Below are 22,209 nucleotides of genomic sequence, written 5' to 3' on the forward strand. Positions count from 1 at the left end.
GTCTTCTCAACCATTGACCACCTCAGGGAGAGACTGCGCCAGGTGCAAAAGGCGGCAAACTGGGACAAGGCTCCAGCTTTCCTCACACAATCCCCTACGTTCCCTTTCTTTTCAGTTGATATGCCCCTTCCCCCAGCCCTTGAGACCTACATGGAGGCCTTCTATGAAAAACACGCTCGAGAATCGGCGGCCCCGTTCACACTCATACTAAATGCATCCATCACGAGGGAACACACGAGGGTGGAGGAGGTGGCAATGTGCCTCATGGAGGAAGGCTATCCAATGGATAGGATAGGGGCAGTCCTGTGGATGGCGTACAATAAACGCACACAAGCCACATGTATGGCGCCCCGAGACCCTTTTTCAGGTAAGATACTGGTAGAGACGAGCAAATGTACAGTATCGTACGCGGAGTTTATAAAAAAAAAAAAAAAAAAAAAAAAAAAAAAAAAAGACACTTGCACAGCTTTGCGGGAAACTGTTCAAAGATTATAGCACCAGGCGGCCGAAAAATTTGGGAAGGGACCTCAAACCCTTCCTGCTGGGACCTGACCCTGGACACTGATGACGCGATCACCAATCCGGTGATCCCCCAGAAGCTGAACCCGATTACAAAAACCCAGGGGCAGGGCCAACGCCAAAGGTCACGCAACTGGGGGGAAAAAGACCCAAAACCCGTCCCCACAACCAAAACAACAAGTTAAACGAACAAAAAAGGTGAACATCTTTTCCGACAACCCCTCCAGTCGAGGAGATGAGAGCCCAGACCCCCCGAAAAAACGCACAGATAGGGAATGTACTCCGAGTAAGAGTAGGACGCCCTCCGACAAAAACCCTCCCCGCAGCCCCTGGAAACAGAAACGTCCCCCCTCCCTAAGAGTGCCCCCGCACACCCAGCACGGGGCGCCCCCGAGCCGACACCTCGACCAGGCACAGCTCGGGAAACAGAAGGTCTAGGAAGCCCCCCCCCCCCACCGGTCAAACGGGGGGAAGGGAAATCGGAAAGACATTCCAAAGAAGCGCCCTCAAAAGTCCGAGGAAGAGGGAGCAGGTCACGAAATGGCGGCAGAAGCTCGTCGAGAGGTGGAGGGAGGAACAAACGCAAAGAACTGTTAAGACATATGGTTGTCTCTGAGGTCCGCATCTCTGACTGAGAGGGAACTCCTGGGCAAAGGCCTCACTTTTGTCCTGGGGCCCCCACCCCCGAAACAAACGCGCAGATTTTGCTAAGGCCGCTATGTGGTCCATTGAGATAAATGAGGCCTGGTCTAAACTTAGGGTAACAGAGCAGAGTACGGACAGGACACGCCACTCAGGGGCACCCCGTTCTCTCTCAGCCAAATACATGAACCCCACCACCCAAAGATCCCAAACCCCCTTTAAACTTAATGGCCTGGGTGACTATATGAACCACTTGACTACTACTATTGTAGCACAGGTTGCAGAACGACGGCAATATAACTTCCAGCTGGAGCTCCGTTCAGCCCTACGACACCTGGAAGAGAGGAGGGACATCGTCATCAAACTGGCCGACAAAGGAGGGACGGTAGTACTCTGGAGGAAGGACAACTACTGTAAGGAGATGGACAGACACCTGATGGACGAGACAATGTACCAACAGGTGCTGAACGGGGCCATAGCTCTAAAGAACACCAAAACCAGGTCCCTTGTACTCTTTTTTCAGAAGCGGAGGCAGGGGTGGCATCCTGAGACCAGCAACCAGGGATTTCTTTCTAGCTTTCAGTTCCGAACTCCCAAACATTTATCTGCTCCCCAAGGTACACAAAGGAGTAGATCCGATAACAGGAACCTGGCCAGGCCGCCCGGTCCTCAGTGGGTGCAGTGCCCCTTCCAGACCCATAGACAGGATCTGTACGGCCCTCCTAAACCCACTCCTCAAGCTCCTGGACGAGAGGTTGATAGATACAACCGACCTCCTAACCAAGTTGGATAGGGTAAATAAAAACTGGGGTCCTGTACCAAGGGGTGCGACACTTCTCTCACTCAATATTGTGTCCCTCTACCCCAGCATCCCACAAAGGGAAACAGCAACAAAGGTAGCCGACTTTTTTGAACGGAACGCCCACAGAATCTGTAGAGACCTAAGAGAAGCAGGGATCTACACCCCACCGTCTAGGGACCTCATGATAGAGGCAATATTGCACGTCATGAGGGACACGGTTTTGACCTTCGACAACAAAACCTACAGACAAATGAAAGGGACAGTGATAGGCGCCTCAAGTAGTGTATCAATCGCCGAAATCTTTGTTCATGAGGTTTTCGAGTCAAAACGGGAAGCCCTCCAGACGGGACCTAAAATATATTATAGGTATATTGATGACATCTTCGGTATAATGCTGGAACCCAGGGAGAACCTGGACGCCTTTTATACATGGGCGAACCAGATACACCCCAACCAGAGGTTTACGACAGACAGGAGTACCACGGAACTCAACTTCTTGGACACAACTATCTACATTAACGAAGAAACACGTCAACTGGAGACGAAGGCATTCTACATCGCCAACGAATCTTTATGCATACCTGCAATATGACTTGGGCCACCCCCAACCACTGAAGAGCTCCCTCCCCTTCTCCCTGGGTCTACGGCTCAAAAAGGATTGATAGCGACCCAGGGACCCTACAAACACAACTTGAGGACCTCTGGGATTTCTTCAGGAACAGAGGCTACCCAGAAGGCACACTCAAGTCAGCGGCAAGAAAGCTGGAGCAGGGAACGAGAGAACAGCTCCTACAACCGTCCGCGAAAAAGAACCAGGACAGGGACATCCTGATTGCAACATATTTTGATGGATTCGAAGGCCCCCTGAAGGGCGCAACGAGACAGTTATGGGCTTGGATGGAACAGAGATTCGGGGACCACCCATCAGTAGTATGATTAGAGCCAGATAGGCGCACTTAACAAACAATGGGGGGTACTTATCATACAATGGAATCAGAGGCGGGGAGCCAGATAGGCCCACTTATCGGACAAAGGAATCAGAGGCGGGGTGACAGATAGACCCACCTCAAATTGTAGTCTACGGTGTGCCCCACCACATTTCACTTACACTGTGTATCTCCGTTTAAACACTACACTCATTATATAAATATAGGACTAATTAAGGATATATATATATATATATATATATTCTAACAAGTCTGAATGGCCCCTCCAGGACTATGTGCATATATGACCGGAGCTATATAGGATATATATATATATACTCAAAATAAAAGTGGGTGAAAAGAAATAACACTTGTTTTATACAATATATTAACAAAAGTACATAGTGGCTTAAACGTAGTCGTAATCTAATTCCCCCCCATAATATTGTCTAACTAGACCCCTCCTCCGCGCCCACAGGTCTGTTGTGGGGTCTTCCCCCCCCTCCTGGGGTGATGATGACGATGAGTCATCATCCAGAGGGAGAAAGAGGTGTTGTGGTTCTACTTCCTCTCCTAGGGGGCTACTGTCGTCATAGCGTTCACTCTCACTGGAAGGGTGTCGCCCTTCCTCACCGTGTGGCTCGATGACGTCATCACTTTCACTTCCAGCGGTCACCCCTTGGGTTGAGGTGGATGGGTGGGGGTCAGGTGGTATGTCTGGATGGCCATAGCCTAGGCTTTTGTATTTATTTAGGTAATAGCGTTTATCATCAAATGCACTTAAACCCCTCTTAGTATTATGGGTGGTGACCATTTGCCCTCCTAAATTCCTAATTTGGTAGTATTGAAAAGTATTTACTACTGAATTGTTGAGAAGGGTTTCTTTAAAATGGCTATGAGTTAAAGATCTTTGCACAGCGCGGGGGATACCCTTGGCGGTAATGGAATTTGAATTGTTGTGCAACAGCAAACTATACATTTTGGGCTTGAGAGCTACAACTTCAAGGATGTGTCTATCTGAAACCTCTGACTTTAAAAGACCTAAAACACCCTTTTTAGAAGGATCATACAAGGGGTGAGTTTCAGGGAAGTTACTGGTATCGATCCATGATCTAAGGGGTTCTTTCCCCATCTCGTTAAAGACATCTTCAGTCATTAAACTGAAGATGAAACTGTCTGTATCGCTGTATATCAGTGCTGCCCTATCTGAATAGTGGTTCTTAAGTACCCTGTACCAAAAATGGTACAAACTGTATTTTGCTAGCTCAAGAATCTGGAACCCAATGTAATTAGGATGAGTAATTTTAATGAATGGTCTGGAACTGACAGACAATAATTTATTGTCACCTAAATGCACCATACGTTTAAAGCGAGGATTCTTCACCTCTCGTAAAAAGACCCTAGCTGAAGTCACTAGTTTGGTGTCAATGGCATAACGGGCTGGGTTCAGTAGTGTTTTACCAAAAACACTGTTCGTCAGTAATTTGAAGAGTGTTTTCCTATCGTTACTGGTGGAAGCATTTCTATTGTTAACGTTGGTGTTAACAAATTCTGCCATAAAATCAGACTGGTGGAACTCATAAATGGCATGAATAGCCCCTACTTCAAGACCTATCTCAATAAATAACTGTAAGAGGTGTAGAGATATGAAATAATGTTTCTTTGGGAGATGATCCCCTACCAACTTGTTGTTTTTTTTGGGGAGGTGTGTGATGTTGTTTGTTTCCAGAAGTCCCCTACTAAATGGTGAGATATCCTCCATACTTATTCCCCTATGGTGTAAACAAAGGGGTAGATCGTCTGTTAGTCTAGCTATTTCAGGTCTCACATGTTTGGTGTCAATTAATAGCCAGTACCCTTTGTTAGAAGAGAATGGCTGTTCTGTCATTATCTTCCCTTCGCTAATGAAGGAGTTCATCTCATCAGATGACAACCTTCTTAGACCTCCATAGGGTAATTTCTTAGTCATACAACTCCCGTAAAGGGAGTTGAAGTCTAAGTAAAGTAAGAAAGAAGACCTATCCTCCTGGGGGTTAAAAGATGGGTTGACATAGCGATTGTTAGCTCTGGCATAACTCCTAACTGCAGTTGTAAAACCCCCTCGTATGTTTTGTGATATGAGATTGTGCAACGTCACATCTGCACTTAACTCCAACGATATTTTGCTACTTTTCAAGAAGCAATCATAGGAGTAGCCTGGAAGGCTACAGTAGTGAGTCATCTCTAAGGAAAATATATCATTTAGAATTACTCTATGGTGAGTAAAAATGTCAGCCAGTAAACCGACATCACACCTTAAATAAACAAGGAGATAATCCTTTAATGACTCACATCCCGTAGCCTCCCATACTAATTTAGAATGTCTATATTCTTCCAAAGTGATGGATGATTTGTTTAGGGAGCTGTAAAACATTTCAATAGGGGGGAGTGTTGCATCATTAAAGCAGCTGATTTTTGTGGCATATTCATAAGGGAAAAACTGCTTACCCTTTAAGAGTAGGTGGTGACTCTCTTCGGGTAAACCTTCTATCATTGAGTGAGTGAATGTTAAGGGGCTGCCTGAATCAATGTGGGTTTTTGCTAGGGACGAAAGACTGCCCGTAATAAAAGCCAGTGAATCAAGAAATTTAAGGTTGCCTATTTCTACCTTAAGATATTTAGTCCCCTGCCTCATGAGGATATTGCTCTTAATATTTGAACCCATGGCAAACTCCCTCAAAATTAAGCCCATGTCATAAGACATATTGTGGGCAATTAGGACTAAACTCTCTAGAGCATTCTTGTGGCGGAGATTGCAGTAATTACATAGAGCTCCAATATAATTGAGTTTTTTCCTAAGGTGATCATGATGTTGAACCTTGAAATTGGTGGGTGTAAATACCGCCTCACAAAACTGACAGTGAGTCTGTCTCCTAAAATGAACCATATCCTCAAGAGACATGTCTATTTCATATTTGGGTAGGGTGGATCTGATTATTTCCCATTTGGTGGCAACTCGCTCCATGAAATGAGTGACGCTGTCCCCCCCAAAATAAGTAAATTTATCAATGACGGAGTGGTTCCTATCAACAATTATATAGCTGTATGCTATAGGCCTATGTATGGCTGTAACAGAACCTAGACAATCCTCAGTGCTTAGGACACTCTCGAAATCGAAATAAGCTACATGGGAAGGGGGGTAACCTTTCCCTGTATTTTTAAAATGAAGGGTGTCCCCCTCCTGGGGATAAATCATTTTCTGCGTGATGTCGCAGGAAACAGAATGGTGAGACAGCTCACTAGAATTTTGATATTCAGAAAGACAGCTTCTACAGAAGACTGTCTTTCGCCTGTGGCTGCGGGTAAAGTTCCGTAAAAATTTATTTAAGTCTTTAATAAGACTTACATGAGACTCCCCCAATAATAATAATAATGGAACTATGTCTGAGTACTGTCTGCTACCACGACGACAAAGAGAGACGTGATAGGCACCGTCTGTATGTTTGTGAATTGAATACAAAAAAATGGAGAGTTTATTCCTATTTTCCAATTTAGAGATATCCTCCCATGAGAGAGGGAAAGATAATTGCTCGTATTTGACCATTTTCCTAACCCTAGAGTGAGACTCTACAAGTCTTCCTATACGTTTCCATTTCCATCCTTGTTGTGACGCCCGAAAAGCGGCAATGCATTGAATAATGCATGTTCCATTGTTACCATTTGGGTTTGGGTTGAAGACCTCGTGTCGGCCCCTTAAAAAGGGGGGATAAGGGACATAATCCCCCAAAACTGACCTTACACTACCATTACAGATAACGATTTTGAGGAAATCAACATTAAATAATATAAAACCACTTCCCTCTGTTTCTGAAAGGAGATCCTCCAGACGTGTAATCATATAACCCACCCAACTATCAATAAGATCACCCACCTCCTCAAGAGTTACCAGCCTAGCAGGTGTCGTTATGAAGTGTTCCCTATAGTCATCATCTTCTGTGAGACGTTGCTTTAAAAGTGTAACCTTCACTTCAAGGAGGATTTTGAATGATGAAGTAAAATTGCCATGACCCCCCAGAGAATTCATGTAATTCTCTATTTCGTTAGAGAATAGTTCTCTAAAGTTGCTTAGAAGACCTACAGGATCTGTGGCAAAGGCTGGGGGGATGGAATATTCCATTCTAGTAAAGAGATCGCCCAGGGCCCCCACCCTATTAATTAAGTGAGGGATGTCTATAACATCCTCCCCTTCTGAGGAATTTCCATCTCTATCTCGATTGTTGTCATGGGGTCTAAGACCACTAGGACCTGCCTGAGGGATGTCACCACCACCACCATCATCATCACCATCACCACCATCATCACTCATCTCTTCCTCCCCCCCATTTTCAAAGGGCTGTCTACCCCCGCCACCACCTAAGGGGCTATTGTTACGTTGGGCTTTGGGGTGAAGTTCCTCTCCTACCTGCCCCTGAGATGTCTTTACCTGCCTCTGAAGCACCCCTGAAAAATAATTATAATAATTATAATAATTATAATAATAATAATAATAATAATAATAATAATAACAATAATAATAATATTAATAATAAAAGGCAACACCCATCACACTCTACTAAACCCCATGACATAACGCCTCAAGAAAGCTTCTTAAGATAATAAAACTGGAGAGAGGGTTTATTCACTCACCTTGGGGACATGATTGTAGATGTTCAGAGGTCAAGTGCTCACACAAAGTGACCCCACAACTGCTGCAGGTGAAAGTGGGGTGAGGCTTCGAGGTGACGCTACCACATATGAGGCATACAAAACCACTCTCTCCGGTAGGCCGGTGATGTTTACCTCCTAACAAGGAAATAACTCATAAATATACACACTCTCACTCACACAGCCCCCCACACCCCCATGAAGATAGGGGAAACCATCTCAATATTTCTCATTTGAAATAAATACGAATAAATAAATAAATAAGGGCTTACCTCCACCACAGGTTCTCCTGTGAACTCCACTAGATTGAACACACACAGCTTCCCCACAGCGGAGGCAGCAATAAGTTGTATGCACGAATTGTGGTGATGAGCTCCAACCACAAATGTTGCAAATATCACCTGGGAGTGACATTATCCCCCACTCCTAGGAAAAAAAATATATAAAATAAATAATTATATATTCTCTCCCACTCAAAACACCCCTCTTTCTCTTATATATATATATATATATATATATATATATATATATATATATATATATTTATATATATATCTCCAAATATGAAATAGATATTAATTTACTTACATGTTAGTCTAGACGGGGATGGGGAGTGGAAGGTTTCAACACAAACTGTATGTATACTAACTAACTGAAGGAGGGGCGTGTGGTGTCCTTATATTTGATGATCAAGTGGGGGGGCGGTGTTGCCACATACAATACCTCACAACCCCTCCCGCCGTCGTGTGAAAGAGAAGGGTTAGGGTTGCTATGGGGAACTTTTTTTCTCGTCTGGCGGTCATCTCTATGGGAGTTGAGCAAAAAAAACCCAGGTAGGCTGTTTATGGTCTGAGGAGGGTGGTACCCCTTGGAGGGTGAATACACAATACATGCAACATCTCACAGCTCCTGTGTGAAAGAGAAGGATTAGACTTGCTATAGAGAACTTTTTTTTTCTCTCGTCTGAAGGTCATCTCAATGGGAGCCCCAAAAACCCAGGTAGGGGCGCCTTTGTCCTGAGGAGGGTGGCGCTCCTTGGGGTGAATACATGCTCACACTCTCACTCTCGCACACACACACACACACACACACACACACACACACACACACACACACACACACACACACACACACACACACACACACACACACACTCACACTCACACTCACACTCACACTCACCCACTCTCATATATATATATATATATATATATATAAGTGGCTGTCCCACAGGTAATTGGATCATTTATGAGGAAAATATGGAGGAGTGTACTTCTGCCACAGACGACCAACTTAATATTTTTCATCAACCGGCGAGAATATTTGTAGCTGGATTTAGCAATTCTGGGAAAACTAGCCTGGTGGTAAATTTATGTGTTAAATACCACGGGAAATTCTCAAAAAAAATAGTGTCAACTGCAAATAATACTGATCATCCTATTTCAAAGAACCCCATTTTGCAAAAAAAGGTTACTCTCTCCCAAGGGCTGATTAACCCTTTAGAGTATAAGAATCCTTTTTCAAATGAGTCAGTTTTGTATATAATTGATGACTTATACCTGGAAGCCATTCAGAGTCCAATTATAGCCAATATCTTCACCCGAGGCAGACACGATAATATTTCTGTAATTCTAATTAGTCAAAATTTGTTTCCCCAGGGGAAATATGCTAGGACAATAACTCTGAATTGTACCCATTATATATTAATGAAGCAGAGAGACATAACCCAACTTGAAATTTTAAGTGGGCAGTTATATGGGCGGAAAACTATTAATAATTTCGTCGAAATATACCGACGGGCAATATCCCAGAGAGAGTATGGCTATTTATTGGTTGATCTGACAGTTCCTGAGACATTACAACTACGAACGGGGGTTGTCAATGAAGACCAGTGTGAAATTGTTTATCATATGTGAACAAAACCAAAAAAAAAAAAAAAAAAAAATGCCTTTAACGACGCAGAAACGGTCAATTCTTACCTCCATCTACAATGACATTTCTACCCCGGGTGGTTTCACAGGATCAATTCAAAAATTGTATAAGGCTGCCAGACTTAAAGACACCAGCATCAGTATTGCAGATGTGAGGGAATTTCTCCGTGGGGAACGATCTTACACATTACACAGAAGAAATTTAGTTAGATTTCCTCGGCGAAAAATATTAGCTCCTAAACCCCGCACCATAATTGCCTGTGATTTGGGAGACTTTTGTAGTTTACAAAAATACAATAGTGGTGTAAAATATATTTTGATTTGTGTCGATGTTTATTCTCGCCTAATGCAGACTCAAACTTTAAAAACAAAAAATTCAACGGATGTGGTAGCTGCCCTAAAGAAGGTGTTAGAGGAAACCTCTCAGTTTCACGGGGTAAGACGAATATTCACCGACCGAGGTAGAGAATTTTACAACAGGACTGTTCAAAATTATCTGAATAAGAAAAATATTAAGTTATATAGTGTATTTTCGGAAATGAAATCTAGTATAGTGGAGCGGGCCATAAAAACTTTAAAACATAAACTGTATCATTATATGACCCAGGCTAATTCTTTACAATACATTCACATCCTTCCAAAAGTTGTGAATGTATACAACCACACTTTCCACAGAATACTAAAAAATACTCCACATGCCATCCATAAGTTGCAAAACATTGAAGATATACGAAGACAGTTTAAGGTCATGTATTTAAACAATGACCACCCCATAACTTCCATCAGTCCACAACTGCAGGTTGGGCAGTATGTACGACTAGCAAAGCGAAGGAATACATTTCACAAGGGCTTTTGGCCCCAAAATACAGAAGAAATATTTCAAGTGTCTCATATCGATAGAACACAACCAATTCCAACCTATAAAGTCAAAGATTTAACCAACGAGCCGATCAGTGGTATGTTTTATGAGCAAGAATTGATTTCAACAACGCTTCCAGACTATTTCCCCATAACGATATTACAGTCTAGGAAGACATCGAAAGGACACAGAGAATATTTCGTCAAGTGGAGAGGGTACCCAGATTCCAGCAATTGCTGGATTAAAGCTCAAGACATCGTCAAATTTTGAAAAAAAAATGACAGTTCATCAGGACTCTCTCGTAGAGAAACACCATCAACTGTTATTTTTATTAAACAATTTATCACCCAAGAAGCGGAATAAACTAATCAAGGCTTTAAAACGACAGGAAATTGAATCAATTTGTGAAATTTTTGCCAATTTTCTGAAACGAAACATCCCAGTTCAACCTCAGATAATTAATGGACTACAGAGGTATCAGAAAGACATTCGTTCTGTGGCGCGTAAGAAAACTCCATTGTACAAAAAGAAAATCATTTTAACCTCTAGGAGAGGTGGTGCTATATTGGCAGCTCTGTTACCTTTGGCTGTATCGTTAATTTCCTCTCTAATTAAGTAATTACGTAAGAAGAGAAAAAAATGGTGAAAGAATATTGCCTAGTACCACGACTCGTTGCCGAAAAATATTTATTTAATAAAAACGAGAGTACTCCATCGCCTCTTAATGAGGTGGCTCCACCCTCTTCCACCAGTGGTAGAGGTGGAAATAAGTCCTTCTCTTTAAAAAACGAAAGCAAATGGGGCAATTCGGCTAATAATGTTGGTGGCGGCTGTAAGCACCTTGGCTGTGACTCTAGCGGTGGTGATGATGGCGTGGGGGGAGTGGACACTCCCCCCACACCCCCTCCAGCAACAACAACTTGTGGACGGTGTTGCCACGGTAGCTCCTTTGAACGATATAGCCCTACCAGACAGGGGGGACTGGTCAGACAACCTTTAAAAGATATTGCCCGCCCCCCCGCAGCGCCGGCCGCCGCGCAGGTGCCCACCGCCGCGGGCTTCTTTCAACAAAAAACGCGGGACAGGTGCGACCGTCGCCCTTTAAAAAGACAAATAAAAAAAAGGATACATTCCATTCTACCGCCTGAGATGCGGGTAGCTGTTGCTGGGCCCTCTCGCCACAAAGACACCACCACCACACCCCAAAACCCAAGTCTGGACAACTTAATAAATGTGTATTTTAAAATAGGGGAAATTCCCCACGTCAAAACATTATTGAACATGTTTGAACAAAACAGTCAACAGGTGGTATGGGATAGTCGCGGGAATTTATTAAAGCCTGTGCAAAATTTAAATATTTTAGATATAATTAAAACTATAGCCTTTACTAAGGGGCAATTTAGGACGGGTGACAAGGCAGATGTAAGGATTTTACTGAAGGTGGCCGGTGTAGACCCATCCTTTATACGTAATTCTCGCGCCAGATCACAGTTAAAAGGGGGTAGGGGTATCCATAGGAGGCCCCATTGGGAACCGTATTGAAAAAAACCTATATGAAGCACATCTTAAACGACTTTATATTCAGTTGTGTATCCACCATGGAGAGAGCTTCTACCCCCCCTGCGGCAGTAGAGGAGGGAGAAAAATCTCCCCTATTGAAGCGTTTGGTTGCTACTCAACGTTACTACAAGTTTGTCGAACACAAAAGTAGATTGATATATGCCTTATGGGATTGTTATGACCGTCTTGTGTTGAGTGCTCCCCCAGAACGGTTTTTTAAGTCATTTGGAGAAACGGTGAAAAGGTATGAGGAGTATTCATCTCAGGAGATCCAGACAGAGATTTGGCAGATGGAAAAATTAACCTTCCAACATCGTGATATGATTACAGCCTTTGAGTCTGGGCGGAGTGTCTATGGGCACATAAGGTGATCTCTACCCCACACCCCTTCACCCCTCTCCCCCCAGGTGGGTCACAGGTGTATTTAAAGGCCGCCCACCGCCGCTCCTGGAACACTATACTACAGTTGACGACGACGAGCTCCCCGCACCCGCCCTCTCACCATGTCTCTGGCTTGTATCAAGACCGTCAGCGACGATATCACTGACTCCCACGCCTTTGGGGTGGGGGACGTCATCATCTACGATCTGGCGGCTGCTGTTGTGCGACCCTATGGACTGGCTTCCGTCATCTGGAAGACGTTCTCCTACGCCCGTGTGGAACGTGAAGGACTGGGTAATGCCAATAGGGCAATAATTCGTTGTCGGTCTACCCCGGGGGACATTGTTGTGAAGATAGCCCCTCTCCCCTCCGACGGACAAGATCTCATAGAGGAGCCCATCCTTTACTTCAGGCCCACTTTTGTGGGGTTGATTTCTGCATTCGGGGCAGGAGCCCCCTTCGAGTCAAACCCAATAGCCCAGGAACAAGTGCAGACTTCCGCCGACACTCACTACGTCACTAACGTCACCCTGGATACCGCCAAGAACCGCAGATACTGGCTCAAGATGAGCTTAACAAAGGTGGGCAATTTAATGGCGGCAACCCCAACCATGACTCGACTAGTGGTACCCTACGGCTTAGGGGCTTCCCGCGACGGTATGGACAACTGGCACAAGGACATTGGACCCATGCTGCTGTCTCTTCATCAAGAACTCGCCAAAGTCAACAAAGAATTAGTAATCCTCAAACGACCTGCCGCTGTTACCCCATCAGTGGCACCCCTCCCGTTCGACGACCCAAGTGCTGATAATCTTACTATAACGCTCGACGCCGTGGTGGGAGAGGGTGGTACCACACCAAGAACCTCTTCTCGTTCTACTCCTCCAGCACCACCAGCCACACCCAGGAAGAAGAAACACTCTCAGGAATACGGCTCCACCTCCACCGCCACCTCTCCACCGCCCCCTACAACGTCAACCTCAGTTAAACGGAGGATTGAGCCACTCCTCGACTTTGAAACGGGGGCGAATCGCCGTATCGACTCCATCCTCGATGGAGAGTCGCAGGAAATATTCCTGTTATCCTCCCCCCCGAAAAAACAACGAAAGCTGTAACCACCACTCCAGTAAAGAAGTTGAGGTAGTGGCAGCTACAGTAGCCCTGGCGGAAGCAGCAGTGGAGGTAGCAGCAGCCAGTAGTAGTAGTAGCGAGGGGGGAGTGGTTAATCACTATTCTTAAAAAAATGTGTGGGAATCTTCACCTGTTGTAGTTCTTTAAGTAGTTTAATAAAATAAAATATAAGTTATGTTGTTTATTTTCTCCCTTCTTACAAAAACCCATCCCCTGTATATTGACCTTTCAGTACATAACGGGACAATGGGGGAAGAACATTACATATATCTTACCAGTCTCGATCAAGGAGATATTTACAACAACACGAGTTCAGCATTTACAAACACCATCCCAACACTACATTTAAACCCTTCCATTAAACATGAAGTGGCTTTAGTCAACATACTCCTCCCCAGGCGAATTAATGCCATCATAAAAGATGAGGAGGACTCTGGTATAGATATCTATGCCACTTTTAAACGTGGAACTCTAAGAGTCCAGAACACCTCATATACACCTTCCACCCAAAAACCAACATATTATCAAGAAACATCAAATTCATTACAGACGTGGTTAGTCGACAAATAACAACCGACATGCAGCTTAGCTTTAGGGATGATTTCAAAATATACTTCTCAGATAAAGAACCAATCCTCACCTATGACCAATCTGTAGAGAGGGTATTACTAGCTTCAACTCTTAACAGTGGAAGTACTGGCTCATTAAATTCTCTCAGCTTTCAATTTAAACACAGAATAGCTAATGTACTTGGTTTTGACAGCAGTCGCAAATACACCATTTATCGAGCAAAAACAGATGACATTACGTCAGCCTCCAAGACTGTGGCCTTATCGCCCCCAGACATTGACGGGGGTTGTGACTATTTACTCATTTATAGTGACGTCATCGAGCCTGAACGATACGGAGGGCAGATTGTAAATATCTTAGATGCAATCAATTATCATGACTCATATTCTAGAGGGGCTCACCCTCTAGTGTACAAAACATTAAACACTAACACGTTGGAGAAAGTTAGCATTAAAATAACAGATCAGTTTGGTCGAATGGTTAGTTTTGAAGATGGGAGGTCGGTTACGGCGGTCTTACATATCCGCCCTAAGGTATAGCAACATATATATAAAGAAGTGTTTAGCCTCGACTTAGGTTATTATAGGAAGAGACCTCAGAATGCGAATACCGTTCCACCCACCCTCCCAGGGGGAGTTCGGGGAGATATTCGCACCTCCCCCTAGGAGACATGGGATGAGAGGGGGGGCGATGAATGACATACGCACATTCCAAGCGCCTTATCTCAGATCTGGTGGAGGTTTCTTTGGGACCTTGGCTGGTATTGCTCGACGGGCCATACCATTTTTCATGAAAGCTGTAACACCTAGCGCCATCGATTTTGGAAAAAATGTCCTTGGTGATTTAAGCAGTGGTAAACAGGATGTAAAAAGTGCTCTGAGAACTCACGGTATTGATGCTCTTAAGAGTGTGGGAAAGAAATTGGTAATGGGAGGTAAAATTAAAAGACTCTCTAGGCGAAAAAATAAAAATAAAAAATGTAAACGAGGCCTTGGGTATAAAAATGATGTGTTTTCGCTAACGTAAGCAGTCATACTTCAACTTTCGGAGGGATCATGGGGGAGCCTAGCGGAGCTGGGGTCAAGATACCGCTAGAATATTATAGTTCCAGTATTATTGACCAATTTCCTAGAAGTAACAGAATACGTAATGTGGAGAGTTCAATTGGCTCTACGCAGCAAATAGACGTTCTACCTGTCAACCTCCCCATTAATCAACGTTTGCGGGATAATTACTTAGAATTCCGCATCCCTGGAACCCAGGGCGCCTTCTTAGATCTAGCTAATATTGTTATAGATTTTAAGGTATCTTTAACGAAAGATGACGATACCACAAAATTGGAAGAGGATGACCATGTGGAATTTGTGAATGGGTTGTCAAATACCATGTTTAAAGGTGTTCAGGTGTTTTTAGGAGAGCAGGTAGTTGAAACAAATACTAATTTTAATTATTGGTCGTTTATTAAATTAATTACCTCCATGCCTCCATCAAAAATGTCTTCCTTGGGGAGAATTGGAGGCTTTCGTAGGGACTTGAGAGATGACGACGGTATAATCACTAATGAGTTTACAAATACTTATTTTACTGGAGCAACCGCCAAGGATAAAAAATTTATGGGTGATTTAAAAAGTAAAGGTTTGTCGATGTGTTTCCCCCTCCTATTGGATATATCATCCCTAGATCAATACATATTAGATAATATAGATATGCGACTAAGATTGGAGCTCTCCCCCCATGCCTGGGTCCTAAATACAAGCGTGGACGATGGCTCTAAGTATCGCCTGCATATGGATTATGCTAAGTTATGGGTGACGCGGGTGTTCCCCTACCCAAGTGCTTACCTGGCCTTAAACAGCTCACTGTTAGCATCCCCCGACCCCATAACCTATACTTTCAATAGAACCATTTCTAAAACATATGTTCTAGCAGGGAATCAAACTAGTCTCTTAATTGATCAACCATGGGCGCAAGTAATTCCACACAAGATATACATGATAATCGTTCCAATGAATTATTTCGCCGGTCTTCACCAAGGTAATGGATTATATTTTGAAAATGCAAAGCTGAAAAGTATTGCTATGTATTTGAACAATAATGCAATTTACCGAATTGGTGGCGATTTCGATAACCATTATTCCCGCCTTTATTATGAAACTTTGAAGACATTAGGCTTAGAGCGTGATTCACTACTGGCCTATGACTCTTTTAATAAGGGAAGATCAATATTCGCCTTTGACTTAACCACCATTCAAACAAAAGATTCCCTCCCTGTGGAGAAATCTGGCAACTTGCGTATGGAGCTTGAATTTGGTGGCGGTGTTACATATAACAGGCTGGTTTTACTGTTTGGGGAAACGACCGGGGTACTATCCATCGACGGGCAGAGAACTGTTCTGTGTGACGTGCGAGCGTAAAAAAACATAATGAATTGTTATGATATAAATATTAATTTAAAAAATAATCTAGGGGATCGAACACTCTACCTAGGTTGTTATAATGCTGATGAGATAGAACATTTAAATATATCTTCAAGAAAACCTATTGTTTTCATAACTAATATTTTACCTTCAAATAGCAGAATCACTATGGGACATTGGGTAGGAATTTATGTTGATAAAGTTAATCATCGGATGTTTTTTTTTGATAGTTATGCAATATCGCCAGTTACTTACGGTCGTCATTTTCAAGGATTTATTAAAACTAACAAAATAAGAAAGGTGTTTGGAATGCGCTACAGACTCCAGAGTGATTTTACTCTCGCCTGTGGACTGTATTGCGTCATGTTCGTTCATAGGGTGAGCCACCTGGGGTTGCCTTCAACAGTACACTACTTACATAATGTATTTTCAAGCATTACTTTAAAATTAAATGATAAACGAGCCCTTGCTTATGCAAGACGATATTTTCCTATGAAACATCATTGTGTTAGGACATTTTGTAGAGGTATAGGGGTTGGTTCTTATAGGTGGTGTAGAGAATATTTTTGTTAGCTAGGCAACCTACCTAACAAGGGGTGTAGCCTCCTATAAAAACCCCTCTCCCCCACCCACCCCCCTCAGAAGACTGTCTTCCTCCTACGAAATGGGAGGTGTCTCTCAAAAAACACCTGCGGGGAAGATTGAAGTCCTTGAAGGACCTGGTTAGTATTACCCTATCTTTCTGCTAATATTTTTATTTTATGTTTTATTTCCCTCAATAAAAAAAAAAAGTTTGTATATCCTCTATTTCACCTCTTATGTTTTTCTCCAGTGCAGTTCTTGGGACCCGTCCACATTTGTAGAGTAGTAATTCTACGTGGGGGGTCTGCCCCAAACAAGATGCTGTTACGTAGTCTAATTGACGACGCCTGCTGTAGAGGACACAAGGCCGCTCCTGCAGGGGAAGAGGTATGTACTAGTTGTTCTTAGAGAAAAATATAATATTTTTCTAATAAAATATATAATTATATAAAAAACCTTTAATCACTATAAATTATTTCCCCCATCTCTTTCCAGAACACTTCCGATGAGAGAGAGGAGGAAACTCAGCCAAAAGGTGTCCACCCAACTCACCCCACCCCCCCAAGAGAGGGGGGGGATGGGGCTCAAGACCTTCCCCCACTCTTCACTGATGAGGAATCGTCACAATTCTACTCAGACGAGGATGGGGGTGTGGGATAGGGAGGGGAGGGGTAGAGCTGTAGTAAGTGAAATATGGCAAGAGCACTCTGTAAACTACAATTATTAACTAACATAATTACTTATACATTTTGTAGTTTTTACCTAATAAAGCATTTAATAAATTATTTGATGTTTTTTTTAACCTTTGGGGGAGGGGGAGGATTTATAATTTAATACTCCTTAAATACTCCCATATAAGGGAGGGGCCATTCAGACTTGTTCGAATATATATATATCCTTAATTAGTCCTATATATTTATAATGAGTGTAGTGTTTAAACGGAGATGACACAGTGTAAGTGACATGTGGTGGGGGCACACCGTAGACTACAATTTGAGGTGGGTCTATCTGTCACCCCGCTTCTGATTCCTTTTGTCCGATAAGTAGGCCTATCTGGCTCCCCGCCTCTGATTCCATTGTATGATAAGTACCCCCCATTGTTTGTTAAGTGCGCCTATCTGGCTCAGAATATACTACTCCCATCTTTCAGCAGGTTCCCGAAAGACCCATCCATGCTTGCCTGGAAGCGGAACAAATCCCTGAAGGACAAACTAGTCTCGGCAGCATTAAGGCAGTAAGAACCCATTAAAAGCAATTTCGGATGGACACCAGTATCCAGGGCAGTTAAAAAGCCATTAACTGAGCGCCCCTGGGGATAGGGATTACCCTACATGTATTTTAGAAACAGGACAACGCAGGGGAACAAAGTGGCCACATGACAAGGTTGAGTTTGAGGCCCATCAATTGAAAACCTAACCTAACCTAACCAGCCTGAGGGCTGGTCATGCTCTGAGCGACCTCTTGTAGTATATTGTATATAGTAGTGATTAGAGATAAGAATGGTTATTTTTATGTGTAATTTTATTACCTTGAACATTACACTACATCACCAAGGTTAGGGACCTCGGAACTTGAGTAAGATCGTAGAGTTTTAAAAGGACCTATTTACGGAAGGGCTCGTAACACTAGGCCTAGGTATATTCGAGTTAGATTTTTGGCTTTACTTTTATCAAACTATAAAGTGAATAGTAACATTCTACTATCTAATTGTCTTTTATGTTAATATTTGAAATATGGTGTACATAGTTACAAAAGGTACTATCTAAACAGAAGGATGGGTTGTTGATGGGGCGTTGATCCTCCAGTGAGAAAGCTGAAATGTCTGGGAGGCAGGGCCACCGCATGGCAAGGAAGGGAAGACTTCTGGCTGGCTGGTGGGAGGAGCCGTCGTCGGGCAGGTGCCGGTAGGAATTACGGAGGTGAAGTCTGGTCGGTTGTCAACAATTTTCTTTATTTCTTCTTGTTGGCTAGGGCAGAGCTGGGACACAGCGGTGTGGTCACCATCACAGAGAAGACAACGTTGATAATCGGCAGAGCACTGCTTGTATTAGAGGTTCTGGGGCACAGAGACTACATTTGGGGGTCATGCTGTGGGCAATTCCTGGTGTAATGCGAGTACTGGTAGCACTTAAAAACACTCTTACCTCGAAATAACGTTCCTTCTGAACGGAGTCGGGTGGTGCGGTGGTGAAGCACTGGAATCTCTTGATGGAGGCGAGGTTTGCCGCAGCTCGTGATGAACATCACTTTCAACGCCTCATTTTTTGTCAGACTTTCCCGCCCTATTGCGGTCAAAATAAGCCACCTACGTTGTTTTTTATTCCTTTTCCCATGATCAAGGAATACAAATGAACACTTTTATAAGAAGAAATAATTTTTGATATTTTTTTTTGGTTGCGCCTGGTTGTGTTGCAGGCCAAAAAGCCCTTAGCGGTTTAAGGGTTAATATCTATGAATATGTTCATAGCAACATATATTAGCGAATACTTTTACTTTCTAGACACTATTGCTAACAACACGCCTAAGCTGAAAAAGGAAAAGGTGGGGGCAATAGAGGTGAACATGGAACTGATGTGTCAACAGTACATGAAGAATGTGCTGTGCACCACCCCCATCCAGCTGTTCCATGCCCTCAACACTCCCATGCCTCAGGAGCAGTAGTAACTCCTGACACCCAACCAGCTTATGGAACAGCCTGGTAAACAGGCCAAAACAAAACTGCAGGATATGAAAGATTTATTTACTTATTTATATAAAAGTAGATACATTGGGATTACCGGAGTACATAGCATTGATTTTTTCCATTCTTGCAAAGCCACTAACATGCATAGCGTTACGGGCAGGTCCTTAATCTAACAAGTAACTATAAGTAGGAAAGTTGTTGGATAATTTGAAGAATATTAACAGGTACATTGCAAGAAAATTTGTAGAAAATTAATAGGTACTTTGCAGCAAAATTTGAGGATTATCAACAGGTAAATTGTAACAATTTGAATACTATTAATAGGATTATGGAACTAAAATTTGAGTTTAATATAGCAACCATGATACAAGTATACACGATACATGTATAAACATCAGAGGTCCGCGGTTGTTCAACGTCCTCCCAGCAAGCAAAAGAAATATTGCCGGAACAACCGTGGACATTTTCAAGAGGAAACTAGATTTATTCCTCCAAGGAGTGCCGGACCAACCGGGCTGTGGTGGGTATGTGGGCCTGCAGGCCGCTCCAAGCAACAGCCTGGTGGACCAAACTCTCATAAGTCAAGCCTGGCCTCGGGCCGGGCTTGGGGAGTAGAAGAACTTCCGGAACCCCATCAACCAGGTATCAACCAGGTAACAAGTTGACAGCAGTGATTACATTGGTGAAGTTGCATGGCTTAGGCACATATTGAGGGAGTGTATTATCTTGAGATGATTTCGGGGCTTTTTAGTGTCCCCGCGGCCCGGTCCTCGACCAGGTCTCCACCCCCAGGAAGCAGCCCGTGACAGCTGACTAACACCCAGGTACCTATTTACTGCTAGGTAACAGGGTCATAGGGTGAAAGAAACTCTGTCCAGTGTTTCTCGCCGGCGCCCGGGATCGAACCCAGGACCACAGGATCACAAGTCCAGCGTGCTGTCCGCTCGGCCGACCGGCTCCCACAAACTCCCACTGGGTAGCACAAGTTACAGTGCGAGTTTGAAGCAATACGTTGGATTGATTGATGTCTACAATTATTTTTTTTTCAGTAATATTAGTGTGTAGTTTATTGTATTTATATAATAAAATGTGTGAACCATCACTATACTCAAAAGTATGGAGTGCACGTGATTTGATTATGTTCATAAATCAATAAACAATAGTTCTGCTGTTATTACTTGTATATAATGTGTATATGGTGTATCTGCACGTTTTGTTCACTATAACGAACCACAAACTTGGTACTGCGAGTCCAGACAACAACAGTGACCGCTACAGACCATCTAGCAGGTGCTACCTCCCTCCAGCCTTCCCCAACACTTCACTCTGGAATCTGGAACATTCCTCCTCCTACTATTCTGCTTTTGCTCTCATTACACCACACACACACATGCAAGTATCTACATGTTTTTCCCCGTAAGTGTACACCTAAACTGGTACGGTGTCAAAACAGGAAAAATAAAAAATTGCATGAGAAGTGACAGCAGCTAGTAGGCGACTGCACCACACACTCCCCCTCACCAACATCTCGTTCACCAAAATGGCTCCTCCCAGCATGCTGTTTTTGCAGTTATTATGCTACTACTAGCCATACCCGGCCACGCATTGCTGTGACTCGGCAAACCTTCCCTGTCCCTTTGGCCTCCCCACCATAACCCACTGTCTCATCATCATCCCCACAATTTCCACAGCTCAATTCCAACAATGTCACAAAATAATTAAATCAAAATGAAAATAAATCTAAATCTATAAAAATTCAACTTAATATAATCGGAAAGATTGAAATAGAATCATTTCAGATTTATTATAGCCTGTGTTGCTTCTACGTGCAACAGATAGAGCTTTAAAAAAAAAAAAACATGTTTTTACCTGTCACAGACGTGGCATCTATATAGTAGGTATATTAAAACACGCTTGTATGCGAATGGAACGTTGTGTCACAATTTCAAAGCAACCGGTGAAGAACTTTCAGATTTTTGCGATTTTGAACAAACGAACATTTACATTTTTATTTACATAGATATGCACTCGTTATATGTAAGTATCTCCATTTGTGTTCACCATAGCGAACCACTACACTGGTATGGTAAGTCTAAACAATAACAGTGGCTGCCACACAGCCGGCAGACGATGGTACCTTTGTCCCTCACAAAAAATAGTCCTCCCACCCTACTATGCACATCGCTATCACCACAAATCTGCTATTTTCAGAATCCTATTTACTAAATCCTGTAAATAAATTTTCCCGCAAGTTTATTTTGTAAAGGAACACGAGAAGTCGTTTTAAGATTCATTGATGGACCAAATAATGGCAGTGTGCTGTGGCTAACTAAGTGAACATCTTTAGCAACAATGTCTTTACTGATATCTGAACATTGTACACAGTCTATCACAGTCAGGCTCTTCTGTTATACTACCATTGCAAATAATACCAGTTACATATATATATTTTGACATTTTTAGGCGATGCTGTGGTCACAAGCACAGTAGTGCTGTTAACTCATGCTGCTTGCGTCAGCCTTG

At 43.1% G+C, this 22,209-nt stretch overlaps 2 long non-coding RNA genes across 2 annotated transcripts in view; one reads left to right on the top strand and one right to left on the bottom strand.

The window, feature by feature from the left end:
- LOC138365219 (uncharacterized) overlaps window positions 1-22,209 on the bottom strand; it is a 233,479-nt gene that overhangs the window by 170,200 nt on the left and 41,070 nt on the right. The gene's annotated exons all lie outside the window — the stretch shown is intronic.
- On the top strand, window positions 17,047-17,928 carry LOC138365439 (uncharacterized). Its single transcript, XR_011228817.1, has 3 exons — window positions 17,047-17,143; window positions 17,254-17,390; window positions 17,499-17,928. It is a non-coding gene; the product is annotated as an uncharacterized lncRNA (long non-coding RNA).

Source organism: Procambarus clarkii, chromosome 16 (genome assembly GCF_040958095.1).
Source record: "Procambarus clarkii isolate CNS0578487 chromosome 16, FALCON_Pclarkii_2.0, whole genome shotgun sequence".
Taxonomy (NCBI): Eukaryota; Metazoa; Arthropoda; class Malacostraca; order Decapoda; family Cambaridae; genus Procambarus; species Procambarus clarkii.